At 46.7% G+C, this 14254-nt stretch overlaps 1 pseudogene; it reads right to left on the bottom strand.

Annotated features, from left to right (window-relative positions):
• Positions 1–6461: 6461 nt before the first annotated feature.
• LOC129696019 (ral guanine nucleotide dissociation stimulator-like 1) lies at positions 6462–12973 on the bottom strand (annotated as a pseudogene).
• Between the last annotated feature and the right edge of the window lie 1281 nt (positions 12974–14254).

The following is a 14254-nucleotide window of genomic DNA, read 5'->3' on the forward strand; positions in this document are numbered from 1 at the left end:
CAAGTCCGAACATAGGTGTCTCAGCGGAAGAGCTACTGCCTTACAGCGCCAGAGGCCCGAGATCGATCTGGACTACGGGTGCTGTCTGAACAGAGTTTGTACATTCTTCCTGTGAGCTGCGTGGTTTTATTCCCCTTCTGTCCCAATGTTGGGGGAGACCAGAACCAGGGGCCACAGTTTAAGAGTAAGGAGTAAGCCATTTAGAACGGAGACGAGGAAACACATTTCCTCACAGAGAGTGGTGAGTCTGTGGAATTCTCTGCCTCAGAGGGCAGTGGAGGCCAGTTCTCTGGATACTTTCAAGGGAGAGCTAGATAGGGCTCTTAAAGATAGCGGAGTCAGAGGATATGGGGAGAAGGCAGATACGGGCTACTGATTGGGGATGATCAGCCATGATTACATTGAAAGGCGGTGCTGGCTCAAAGGGCCGAATGGCCTACTCCTGCACCTGCTGTCTATTGTCTATTGTCTGTCGTTGTGTAGACTGACTCTCCTTCCAAAATTCCAAAGACGTGCAGGTTTGTAGGTTAATTAGCTTGGTATAAATGTAAAATTGTCCCTAGTGTGTGTGGGGTTGTGTTAAAGTGCGGGGATCGCTGGTTGGCGTGGACTCGGTGGGCCAATGGGCCTGTTTCCGCGCTGTATCTCTAAACTAAACATTCCTATTATCTTTTGTTATTTGATCCTTTGATCTTTCACTTAAGCCTCCTCCCTAGAGTCACAAAATTTGTTCTAGCTTCTATTATTTTTGGCCATAGCCTAAATTACAATAGAACATCTGACCATAAAATAACGCTTTAGACTCAAGTTGTCTTCATCCTGCAGAGCTAGGAATCAGTTTACTGTCATATTAAATCTACCACGGCAGTTGCTGGAACTTAGAAACAAAGAACTGCAGATGCTGGTTCGTACCTAGAGCTCAATGCTCTTAAGACAATGCAATTGATTGCAGACGTTTGGAGAGCTTTTTGATGAAGGGCCAGGAAGCGAGCGGGCAAGATCATCTCTGACCCCTCTCACCCTGGCCACAAACTCTTTGAATCACTTCCCTCTGGAAGGCGACTCCGGACTGTCAAAGCTGCCACAGCCAGACATAAAAACAGTTTTTATCCACGAGTAGTTGCTCTACTCAACAGCCAAAAATCTGTAGCCTCCCTTTGATCTGGTATTTTGTTGGTTCACATGCTTGATCAATGGTGTTTTATCATTAATGTTTTATTATTAATGTTTAGTGATTTCTGAGTCATTTGTAACTGTCACTGTATTTCATGTTGTTACTTGTGGGCGGAGCACCAAGGCAAATTCCTTGTATGTGAATACTTGGCCAATAAACTTACTTACTTACTCAGTTATACCAAAGATAGACACAAAGTGCCGGAGTAACTCAGCGGGTTAGGCAGCATCGCTGGAGAAAAAGGATTGGGTGACGTTTTGGGTCGCGACCCTTCTTCAGACCCTTCTTTAGTTGTAGATGGTCACAAAATGCTGGAGTAGCTCAGTGGGACAGGCAGCATCTCTGGAGAGAATGAATAAATGAGTGAATGAATGAATGGATTAATATTTTATTGTCATATGTGACAAGTCCCATGGTGACAAAACCCATGTGACAAGATCCATGGTATGCAAAGAGTGGCCACTTAAAGGGCACGACTAAGTTACAAAGGTCCTCCTTTGTTCCCCCCCCCCCCCCTCCCCCCACCTGCCCCCCCCCCTTCATGGCGGTCCCCTCCTGCCAGGTCCTCCTTTGTTGCCAGTGGTGGGTTTCGGATCAAGACCCTTCTCCAGAGATGCGCCTATCTCGCTGAGTTACTCCTCAAGCACTTTTTGTCTATCTGCGGTGTAAACCAGCATCTGCAGTTCCTTCCCACGCCCTTCTGCAGCTGAAATGTCCCTTGTGATGTAATCTACCAGAGTCCAAATGTCGTTATTCACTTTTATGGCTTTATAACTTATCCTCACAGCTGAGCTGAAATACATATAATTTCTTTAAGTGATATTTGAGCTCTTTCATTATTTATCTTCTTCACCTTGAGACCTTATTTTACATCCATCTGTTAATTTGACACTTTGAGAACAGCGTTGGTCAATAATTCTTCCTCTAAATAACAGGCCTATTTAGTTTAGTTTCGAGATACAGCACAGAAACAGGCCCACCGAGTCCATGCCGACCAGCGATCACCCTGTACACTAGCGCTATGCTACACACTAGGGACAATTTACTATTTTTACCGAAGCTAATTAACCTCCAAACTTGAGGCAGATACGATAGTGGAGTTTAAGAGGCTTTTGGATATGCAGGGCCTGAAGAAGGGCCTCGACCCGAAACGTCACCCATTCCTTCTATCCAGAGATGCTGCCTGTCCCGCTGAATTACTCCGGCATTTTGTGTCTCTCTTTGGTGTAAGCCAGCATCTGCAGTTCCTTCCTACACAAGTTTGTAGGTTAATTGGCTTAGTATAAATGTAAAATTGTCCCTAATGTGTGTAGGACAGTATTAATGTGCGGGGATCGCTAGTCTGTGCGGGATTGGTGGGCCGTAGGGCCTGCTTCTGCATTGTATCTCTAAACTAAACTCAACTAAACTAAACCAAACCAAACTAAACTAAAATAAATTCAAGTGGTTTTAGACAGGCAAATGTTCCGTTAGCTTTCATTCCAAAAGGAGTTAGATGGTAAGATTATGGAATTTCTTCTTTATTAATAAGAGGGTTTAATATAACCACATCTGGAGGTGTGTGCCCAATCTCCTTACTTATGGAAGGATTCTCTTGCCTTGGAGGGATGCATGAAAGATTAGCTAGCCTGATCCTGAGATTAGTGGGGCTTTCCGCGAGCAAAGATTGAACACAATGGCCTCCATTCTCCAGGCACCAGTAGGGTGAAAAGTGATATCATTGAAACATATAACATTCTTAGACAATTTGACATCGAACAAGGGCAGGACCTACACAATAAATGGCCTCTGGGGAGTGTTGTAGAGCAGAGAGATCTAGGAGTGCAGGTTCATGGTTCCTCGATGGTCTCGAGTCGCAGGCAGATAAGGTGGTCAAAAATGCTTTTGGCACTTTGGCCTTCATTGAGTATAGAAGTTGGGAGGTCATGTTGCAGTTGTATAAGATGTTGGTGAGACCGCATTTAGAATATTGTGTTCAGTTCTGGGCACCATGTTATAGGAAAGATATTGTCAAGCTTGAAAGGGTTCAGAAAAGATTTACGAGGATGTTGCCAGGACTAAGAGGACGTGAGCTATGGGGACAGGTTGAATAGGCTGGGTCTCTATTCCATGGAGCGCAGGAGGATGAGGGGAGATCTTATGGAGGTGTACAAAATCATGAGAGGAATAGATCGGGTAGATGCACCGAATCTTTTGCCCAGAGTAGGGGAATCGAGAGCCAGAGAACATAGGTTCAAGGTGACGGGGAAAAGATCTGAGGAGTAACTTTTTCACACAAAGGGGGGTTGGTGTAAGGAACAAGCTGCCATAGGAGGTAGTTGAGGCTGGGACTATCCCATTGTTCAAGAAACAGTTAGGCAGGTACATGGATAGGACCAGTTTGGAGGGATATGGACCAAGAGCAGACAAGTGGGACTACGGTAGCTGGGTTGCCCGGTCTGGGTGAGTTGGGCCGAAGGGCCTGTTTCCTCACTGTATCACTCTATGACTCTATGATTAGAAGTGTGTAGGAAGGAACTGCAGTTGCTGGTTTTGAACTGAAGATAGACACAAAAAGATGCAGTAACTCAGCCGGACAGGCAGCATCTCTGGAGGGAAGGAATGGGTGACGTTTCGGGTCGAGATGGAAGAAGGGTCTCAACCCAAAATGTCACCCATTCCTTCTCTCCAGAGATGCTGCCTGGCCCGCTAAGTTACTCCAGCTTCTTGTGTCTATGGACAGATTAGAGACTGGAAAGCCATTTCACTTGGCTGGAGAAGGTTGAACAAGGTCCCATGGTTGTAGTGTTGGAGGTCATCCATTGAGGTCCAAGGTGAGAAAAACATTCAGAAGGATTCAAGCCTTTGGAATTCTCCACCGCAAAAGGGCGGTAGATATTCACGTTATGGGAGCAGATTAGGGCCATTTGGCCCAACAAGTCTACTCCGCCATTCAATCATGGCTGATCTATCTCTCCCTCCTAATCCCATTTTCCTGCCTTCTCCCCATAACCCTTGACACCCGTTCTAATCAAGAATTTGTCTCTCTCTGCCTTAAAAATATCTACTGACTTGGCCTCCACAGCCCTCTGTGGCAATGAGTTCCACAGATTAGCTACACTCTGACTAAAGAAGTTCCTCCTTACCTCCTTTCTAAAAGAGCACCCTTTAATTCTGAGGCTGTGTCCTCTGGTCCTAGACTCTCCCACCAGTGGAAACATCCTTTCCACATCCACTCTATCCATGCCTTTCATTATTCTGTAAGTTTCAATGAGGTCCCCCCCTCAACCTTCTAAACTCCAGCGAGTAGAGGCCCAGTGACGTCAAATGCTCATCATATGCCAACCCACTAATTCAATAGACAATAGCTAATAGGTGCAGGAGTAGGCCATTCAGCCCTTCGAGCCAGCTTAAATGTGATCATGACTGATCATCCCCAATCAGTACCCTGTTCCTGCTTCTCCCCATATCTCCTGACTCTGCTATTTTTTAAGAGCCCTATCTAGCTCTCTCTTGAAAGCATCCAGAGAACCTGCCTCCACCCGCAGAGAATTCCACAGACTCACCACTCTCTGTGAGTAAAAGTGTTTCCTCGTCTCCGTTCTAAATGGCTTACTCCTTATTCTTAAACTGTGGGCCCCTGGTTCTGGACTCCCCCAACATCGGGAACATGTTTCCTGCCTCTATCGTGTCCAAACCCTTAACAATCTTATATGTCTCATCCTTCTAAACTCCAGAGTGTACAAGCCCAGCGGCTCCATTCTCTCAGCAAATGACTCATTCTTGCAAACATTCAGTGGCCATGTTTATTCAAGTCTTATGGAGTTTTGGGAGAAAGGTTGGGAAGGAATAGAGTGAAAGGAAAAATAACTGATGATGTGAGATTTAGTTTAGTTTAGAAATACAGCGTGAAAACGTCTTTGGAGCGGTCCTTCGACCCACCGGGTCCACACCGACCAGCGATCCTTGCACACTCACACTATCCAACGCACACACTAGGGACAATTTTTACATTTACACCAAGTCAATGAATCCACAAACCTGCACGTGTTTGGAGTGTGGAAAGAAACTGAAGATCTCGGAGAAAAACCATGCAGGTCACGGGGAGAACGTACAGACAGCGCCTCTAGTCAGGATGGAACCCGGGTCTCTGGCGCTGTGAGGCAGCAACTCTACCGCTGCACCATCATGCCGCCCCTTTCTGGGACAGTTTCTTCACAGCTGTCATCAGGCAACTGAACCGTCCCCTCACCAACTAGAGAGCGGTCCTGACTTCTATCTACCTCATTGGAGACCTTCGGATTACCTTTAATCGGTCTCTACTGGACTTTATTCTTGCACTAAACATTATTCCCTTTCTGTAAACTTGATTCCATATCTGTGCACTGTTGATGGCTTGAATGCAATCATTGATAGTCATTTAGTGCAACGATATAGCATATTAAGCCCAACAAAGTCCGATTAACAATAACTGATGGATCGTTAATCTAACCTCTAGTAATGATAAATGGTTAAGAAAGAACTGCAGATGTTGGAAAAATCAAAGGTAGACAAAAATGCTGGAGGAACTCAGCGGATGAGGCAGCATCTATGGAGAGAAGGAATAGGCGACGTTTCGGGTCATGACTCTTCTTCAGACTGATGTCGGGGGGGGAGAGAAAGGAAGAGGCGGAGACGGTAGGCTTGAGGGAAAGCTGGGAAGGGTAAGGGGAAGGAGGGAGAAAGCAAGGGCTATCTGAAATTTGAGAAGTCAATGTTCATACCGCTGGGGCGTAAACTACCTAAACTAAATATGAGGTGCTGTTCCTCCAATTTGCGCTGGGCCGTGGAGGAGGCCCAAGACAGAAAGGTTGGATTCGGAATGGGAGGGGAAGTTGAAGTGCTGAGCCACTGGGAGATCAGGTTGGTTAGTGCGAACTGAGCGGAGGTGTTGGGCGAAGCGATCGCCGAGCCTGTGCTTGGTCTCACCGATGTAGAGCAGCTGACACCTAGAGCAGCGGATGCAATAGATGAGGTTGGAGGGGGTACAGGTGAACCTCTGTTGCATCTGGAACGACTGCTTGGGTCCTTGGACGGAGTCGAGGGGGGAGGTGAAGCGAAGCGTAGCATTTCCTGCGGTTGCAAGGGAAAGTACCCGGGGAGGGGGTGGTGCGGGTGGGAAGGGACAGAATTGACCTGGGAGTTACGGAGGGAACGGTCTCTGCGGAAAGCAGAAAGGGGAGGAGATGGGAAGATGTGGCCGGTGGTAGGATCCCGTTGGAGGTGTTGAAAATGATGGAGGATTATATGTTGTGATTATATATGGTGATGAATATATATTTATAGTGCGAACAAAAGTCCTAAAACTCAATCTCCATCTAACCAGGGTAGCACGGTGGCGCAGTGGTAAAGTTGCTGCCATACGGCGCCAGAGACCCGGGTTCGATCCTGACTACGGGCGCCGTCTGTACAGAGTTTGCACCTTCCCCCCGTGACCTGCGTGGGTCTTAGATTTAGACTTAGGTGACTTAGACTAAATCTAAGTCTAAATCTAAGTCTAAGTCTAAGAGTTTGCACGTTCTCCCCGTGACCTGCGTGGGTCTCCTCCGGTTGCTCCGATTGCTCCGGGTTCCTCCTACACGCTAAAGACCTGCATGTTTGTAGGTTAATTAGCTGGGGGGATGGGGAGTGGGGGTAAAATTGTAAATTGGCCCTAGTGTGTGTAGGATAGCGTTAGTGTACGGGGATCGCTGGTCGGTGCGGACTCATGGGCCGGGCCTGTTTCTGATCTGTATCGCGAAATTAAACTAAACAAAACTAAACTTAAGTAAATTGAACTAAACTGAACTGAACTGAGCTGAACAAAACTAAACTAAACTGAACCTAAACTAAACTTAATTAAACTAGACCAAACTTAACTAAACTAAACTAAACTGAACTAAACTGTACAAACTATCCCAAGCTCTGCCTTGACACCAGCACAAATCAGCTGTATGTCAGGGACATATCAGATGACTGTATGTACATGGGTGGATGTCAACAAAATGAACACAGTGTCACAGCCTGAATATCAGATGGTAAATTCTGCCTCCTTTCAATTATTACATTGTGTGCTGCTCCCCATCCTTCTTTGCCGCAAATTATTTCTCGATTATAGTGCACCTTTGGGACTTTGACTGTATTAGTTTTCTCCAGGAAAACCCTGGAGTGTGGAATAGCACTACCCGTTCTGGCCTCTTCTCCACAATAGCCATTCTTTGTGTTGGCACAATGGCACTAGACGTAACATAACACCCTCAAGGTTTTCTGGTCGTCCTCGCAGAATGCCCTCACTGGGATTCATTTCACCCCGAGAGCTGGCGTAAGATGCCGGGTAAATCTTATGAGAAATACTTGAGGCTGGCCAATCATGCAGTGAACGTCACACCCTGTGAGCGCTGGACCAATATAACTCCACGATCAACATTACAGCACCACACTCTTGGAGTTTAGTTCAGTTTAGTTTAGTTTAGAGATGCAGCGCGGAAACGGGCCCTTCGACCCACCGGGTCCGCGCCGACCAGCGATCCCCGCACACTAACACTATCCAACACACACACACACCAGGGACAATGTTTACATTTACATCAAGCCAATTAATCTACAAACCTGCACGTGTTCGGAGTGTGGGAGGAAACCGAAGATCTCGGAGAAAACCCACGCAGGTCACGGGAAGAATGTACAAACTCCGTACAGACAGCATCCGCAGTCGGGATCAAACCCGGGTCTCTGGCCCTATGAGGCAGCAACTCTGCCACAGTGCCGCCCTTGTCAAACATCGTTTAAGACAGGCACAGTTGCAATAATTTATTTCTTCCTGTTGGTTTGCTACATATCAGGACTCCCTTCCATTTTTCATACTTTAAACAACAGCTATGAGGAAAACTACAGGTACCACCAAGGGATATTTAAAATAAAACAGATGGATTCGACATGCATTAACTTTGCTGGTTATTCTCAAATATCGCAATTACCTTCACTGTTTTCCAGCGGATGAATGAAGACAATGGAGTCATAGTGAGTCGTACAGCATGGACACAGGCCCTTCGGCCCAACTTACCCATGCTGACCATGATGCCCCATCCACACTAGTCCCGCCTGCCCGCATTTGGTCCATATCCCCCTACATCTTTCCTATTCATGGAAAGGTACCGGCCGAAATGAAACAGGCCCTTCAGCCCAAGAAGTTTGTGCCAAACATGATGCCAAGAAAAACTAATCGCATCTGCCTTCACATGATCCATATTCAACATTCCCCGCAAGTTCAAGTTCAAGTGCCTATCCAAAGGCTTCTTCAACGCCACTATCGTATCTGCCTCCACCGCCACCCCTGGCAGCGCGTTCCAAGCGCCCACCACCCTCTGTATTAAAAACTTGCCCGCACATCTCCTTTAAACTTTGCCTCTCTCAACTTAAAGCCGTGCCCTCTAGTCTTTGACATTTCCGGCCTGGGATGAAGATTCCCCTGAGTAAAATTTAATGAACATGATCTAGAAAGAGCTCATAACATAACTTAATTCATAACCTACCAAACACAGATGTAGACTGTGCATGTTATTGCTTGCTATGTTTGTGCTGAATTTATATTTTCATAGTTAGAAGAAATGAGTAAATTTAGTTTAGTTTAGTTTAGAGATACAGAGCAGAAACAGGCCCTTCGGCCTAACCGAGTCTGTGCCGACCAGCGATCCCCGCACATTAACGCTACCCTACACGCACTAGAGACAATTTACACTTATACCAAACCAATCAACCTACAGACCTGAACGTCTTTGGAGTGCGGGAGGAAACCGAAGATGTCGAAGAAAACCCACGCAGGTCACAGGGACAAGGTACAAACTCAGTACAGACAGCACCCGTAGTCGGGATCGAACCCTGGTCTCTGGCGCTGCAAGCACTGTATGACAGCAACTCTACCGCTGAGCCACCGTGACACCCAAATCTGATATTACGTCACTGTTCATCCTTGGCACTTGAAGATGAACAACATTTTTCCATGTTTCTTTTAATTTTTTTGGCTCTTTTTCCTGGATCTTCATTATAGAGTGAAGGAGTCATAGCGACAAACAGCAAACAGGCCCTTCAGCCCACCCTGCCCATCAAGACCAAAATGCTCCATCTACGCTAGTTGACATTTGCCTGCATTTGGCCCATATCCGTCTAAACCTGTCCTATCCATGTACCTGTCCATATGTCTTTTAAACGCTGTCGCAGTACCAGCCTCAACTACCTCCTCTGGCAGCTCGTTGCATACACCCACCATGCTCTGTGTGTAAAAGTTTCCCCCTCATGTTCCTATTAAATCTTTCCCCTATCACTTTAAACCTATGCCCTCTGGTTTTTGATTTCCTCTAACCAAGGTAAAAGACTGTGCATTCACCTTATCAATTCCACGTAAAATGGACATTTGATATTTTTACCATTTTAAAAGCAATTTTAGGTCAACTGCTGTCAGTCTTTGAGTTGGGTGCTGGCTCGAAGGGCCGAATGGCCCCTTCCTGCACCTATTTTCCATGTTTCCATGAAATTGGGAGAGGTGTACCAACATACTTGTAGCCACATTTAATGCGTCACATTAAATTTAGGGCTGCACGGGGGTGGAGCAATAGAGCTGTTGCCTTACAGCGGCAGAGACCCGGGTTCCACCCTGACCACGGGTGCAGTCTGTACGGAGTTTGTACCTTCTCCCCAGGATTGAATGGGTTTTCTCCAGGTGCTCTGGCTTCCTCCCACATTCCAAAGACGTACAGGTTTGCAAGTTACTGGCTTATGCAAATTGTCCCGAGTGAGTAGGAGTAGTGTGCGGGGTGATCGTTGGATCAGCGCGGACTCGGTGGGCCGAAGGGCCTGTCTCCACGCTGTATCTCTCAACTGAACTGTACGCCTCACAACTAAGTGAGACCACACCTGGAGTATTGTGTGCGGTTTTGGTCCCCTAATTTGAGGAAAGACATTCTTGCTATTGAGGGAAGTGCAGCGTAGGTTTACAAGGTTAATTCCCGGGATGGCGGGACTGTCATATACTGAGAGAATGGAGCAGCTGGGCTTGTACACTCTGGAGTTTAGAAGGATGAGAGTGGATCTTATTGAAACGTATAAGATTATTAAGGGTTTGGACAGGCTAGAGGCAGGAATCATGTTCCCGATGTTGGGGGAGTCCAGAACCAGGGGCCACCGTTTAAGAATAAGGAGCAAGCCATTTAGAACAGAGACGAGGAAACACTTTTTCTCACGGATAGTTGTGAGTCTGTGGAATTCTCTGCCTCAGAGGGCGGTGGAGGCCGGTTCTCTGGATACTTTAAAGAGAGAGCTAGATAGGGCTCTTAAAGATTGCGGAGTCAGGGGATATGGTGAGAAGGCAGGAACGGGGTACTGATTGGGGATGATCAACCATGATCACATTGAATGGTGGTGTTGGCTCGAAGGGCCGAATGGCCTACTCCTGCACCTACTGTCTATTGTCTAAGTGTATATTGGCTGGTAATTGTAGCACTAAATGTTATAAAACCACAATAGTAATTTCATAGTGTGATGTTTGGTGGACTGTGTGGGGTTGGGAGGACCAGTTGCTCCTCCCATGCAGCAGGTGATGCAAAGGGAGATGTCTTGTGTAGACAGTGGGAGTGGGCAGCCATTTTGAGTTGTCATGCTGCCAGCATAGAGTAATGTAATAAAGACTTCTGTTGTACCTTCAAGACGCTCAAGTGTTATGCAGACGTAGAAAAAAGAATCCGAAAGTGATGTCTGAGGTGGGATACTGTCTGAGATGCTTCACCATGCTCTCCCTGGGCTTTGGAGATGTGGGCCTTGGTATCGGCGGTTGGTTCGATTCCACATGACACACATTTTAACCTTCATCGTCAGTTAAATACTGTTGACCGCCGAACCACTTGAGAAAATCTTTTGACGGGACTGATGCGGTCAATGTTACAGGCAGGCTGCTGCAGCTCAATCTGGGCTAACACATCAAACTCCTGTCGTCTCTCCTCAAAGTTGATCAAGCCTTCGACATAGTCGCGGAGCGCGGTGTCAAGTCGGTCAAGAACGTTCCCAGATATGGCACGGTGCCCTGCATCACTCCCACGTCCTTCTGCAACTGCAGTCGTTTCTGGTTTTCCTTCACACTGCTGTCAAGATATGCAAATTTCATCGGCAACTCTCGCCTCGTCAGTTGGTTGTTCTGATCGAAGAAGATTTCTGAAAGCTCTCCAAACATCAACATGCTGTCCTTTAAAACAGTGGCATTTTCCTTCACACTGCTGTCGAGATTTGCAGATTTCATTATCAACTCTTGACTCGTCTGATTGATGAAGGTTGTTCTGATGGATGAAGGTTTGTGAAAGCTCTCCAAGCATCAACATGCTGTCCTTTGAAACAGGTCCTCTTCGGCCTGCAGATGGGGATTGACTGCGTGGCTGGTCGAATAGCCCGGAGCGAGGAGAAATTCTTCATGATCCTGCATTCCTGGGCAACGTCGATCCACTTCTCGATGATTTAGCTTCGTTGCTGGGGCTTCAGCTGCAGGTCCCTCAGTATGGAGCTGACGATGCACTTGGTGACGACGTTGAACTGGCTGATGGTGACCGGGATGGTGGGTGCGAGGTGCTCTCGTTCCCCTTCTTGTCCCGTCTCGACCAGATGCGATCCCAGGCAGTAATGTGGGACAACCTCCTTGAACCGCGTCCATGTACGTCAACTGTTCTGCCACTTTATCTGACGGGAAAGAGAGGAAATCCTGTTTTTCTTCTATTCCACCTACCTGCACATCCCCTTCCTCTCCCGGGCTGAAAGTGACGTTGCCATGGAAACCAGTGTCCAGCTCCTGTTCCGCCAGCTCCTGGTTCTGGAAGTGCTGCTGCAGGAGGTTCTCGGCTCTCTGCTACGGATCGGAGCCAGGCATCGGCTGCCTCCGGTAACACAGCTCCTTGTCGAGGCAGGTGTAGTTCGGGATGTCCTGGAAGTCTTCAGAATACTGGTCCAACCAAGCGTGCAAAACGGAGGCGACAGCACTTTTAGCGGTGCACTTTGACCTCCATCTTCCCCATCGCTTTGACATTCAAACTTTCCGTGCCTGTCTAGCAGCAGCTCCAGTAATAATATTAATATAATAATAATATATTTTATTGTCATTGCACATAGGTGCAACGAGATTTGGTATGCAGCTTCCATCCGATGTCATAACTTAAACAACTAATACAATTTAGATACCCAGAGAAACATGATTTATAAAAAGAACAGTAAAACAGTAAAACAGTCTAAAGTGCAAATGTGTCTGTGCCGGGTCGATGTGCGACGTCACCATCCGAGGGAGACAGTTCATGGGGGTGGGGGCATTCAGCAGGGCCGGTTCAGAGCAGCTATAGCTCTGGGGAAAGAAGCTGTTTCTGAGTCTGGAGGTGCGGGCGTAGAAGGCCTTGTGACGTCTTCCGGAAGGTAGGAGTTCGAACAGACTATTACAAGGGTGTGAGGAGTCCTTGTGGATGCTGACGGCCTTCCTGAGGCACCGTGTGTGGTAGATGCCCTCCAAGGCTGGTAGCTGTGTCCCAATAATCTTCTGCGCCTTGTGGACGACGCGCTGAAGAGCTCTCCTCTCAGCCTCTGTGCCACTGAGATGCCACACAGAGATGCCATATGTACCTGCTCTGTTATAACAAACGCTGTGTGGGTTGACAGAAAGATGCTGATATAACTAAAGTCGTTGTCTCCAAAATCAGCAAGGAAATTTTCTACCAGTTTTTCCAGGGTTCCAGTTTTAATAGTGCGGATTTTGTATATTAAGGTGTGACCTGGCGGTACTTGCATACCATCATTTACTTTACCTGACTTAACCCATGACTTGGGAAATTTTGTGAGTGGCTACAATGCTAAACGTGAAGCAGATATTGGATTTACTTCAGAAAATAAATGCACCTCTAAATTACGCGTCTGTTTCACTTATAAGTAAGTAAGTAAGTAAGTACATTTTATTTATATAGCACGTTTAAATCAACTCGCGTTGAAACCAAAGTGCTTTACATAGAAGAAATAATTAAGTTTCCGTACATCCATAGAAAAATTTAAAAAAGAAAATTGATACAACAATTTATGGAATTCAACATGAACGTCCCCCCCACAGCAGAATCAACATTTTCCACTGTGGGGAAAGGCATCAGAAAGTTCCTCTGTGATCACTCCAGGTCGGGGCCTATTTGTGGCCTCCGCAGCCAGTCCGATGTTTTCAGGCCCTGTTGCCGGAAAGATGGAACTCCGACATAAAAGTATTTTTGTTACAAAGAAACTGAATATAATATGAAAATACTCAGGCAAAAGGGTCAAGGAGTCATAGAGTGATTCAGCGTGGAAACAAACTTGCCCACACCGACCAACGTGTCCCATCTACACTAGGCTTGGTCCATATCCCTCTAAACCTGTCATGTACCTGTCTAACTGTTTCTTAAACGTTGGGATAGTCACACCCTCAATGACCTCCTCTGGCAGCTCGTTCCATACACCCAGCTCACATTCAAGTGATTAATGCTCTGGAAAGATTTTTCGATGAAAGATAATTGCTGACTAATGAATTTTCCTCCATATTTGCTCTTGCAACTTCTTCCCATCCATGCTGTGTGTCTGTTGTGCTCTTCCAATCCAAAGTCAGAACTATTTTCCCCCGGGTGGAAATGTCCAACAAGAGAGGGCATAGCTATAAGGTGAGAGGGGAAAGTTTAAAGGAGATGTGCGGGGCAACTTTCTTTACACAGAGAGTGGTGGGGGCCAGGAACACCCTGCCAGGAGTGGTGGTCGAGGTTCCTTCGCTCCATAGATGCTGCCTCACACGCTGAGTTTCTCCAGCATTTTTGTCTACCGCAGATACGATAATGGTGTTTTATGAGGCTTTTGGATAGGTGCATTGAAGTGCAAGGAATAGAGGGATGTGGATCATGCACAGGCAAATGAGATATATAGGGAGAGGTTGAGTAGGCTGGGTTTCTATTCCATGGAGTGCAGGAGGAGGAGGGGTGATCTTATAGAGGTGTATAAAATCATGAGAGGAATAGATCGGGTAGATGCACAGAGTCTCTTGCCCAGAGTAGGTTAATCGAG

This window comes from Leucoraja erinacea, chromosome 4, assembly GCF_028641065.1.
Source record: "Leucoraja erinacea ecotype New England chromosome 4, Leri_hhj_1, whole genome shotgun sequence".
NCBI classification, from domain to species: Eukaryota; Metazoa; Chordata; class Chondrichthyes; order Rajiformes; family Rajidae; genus Leucoraja; species Leucoraja erinaceus.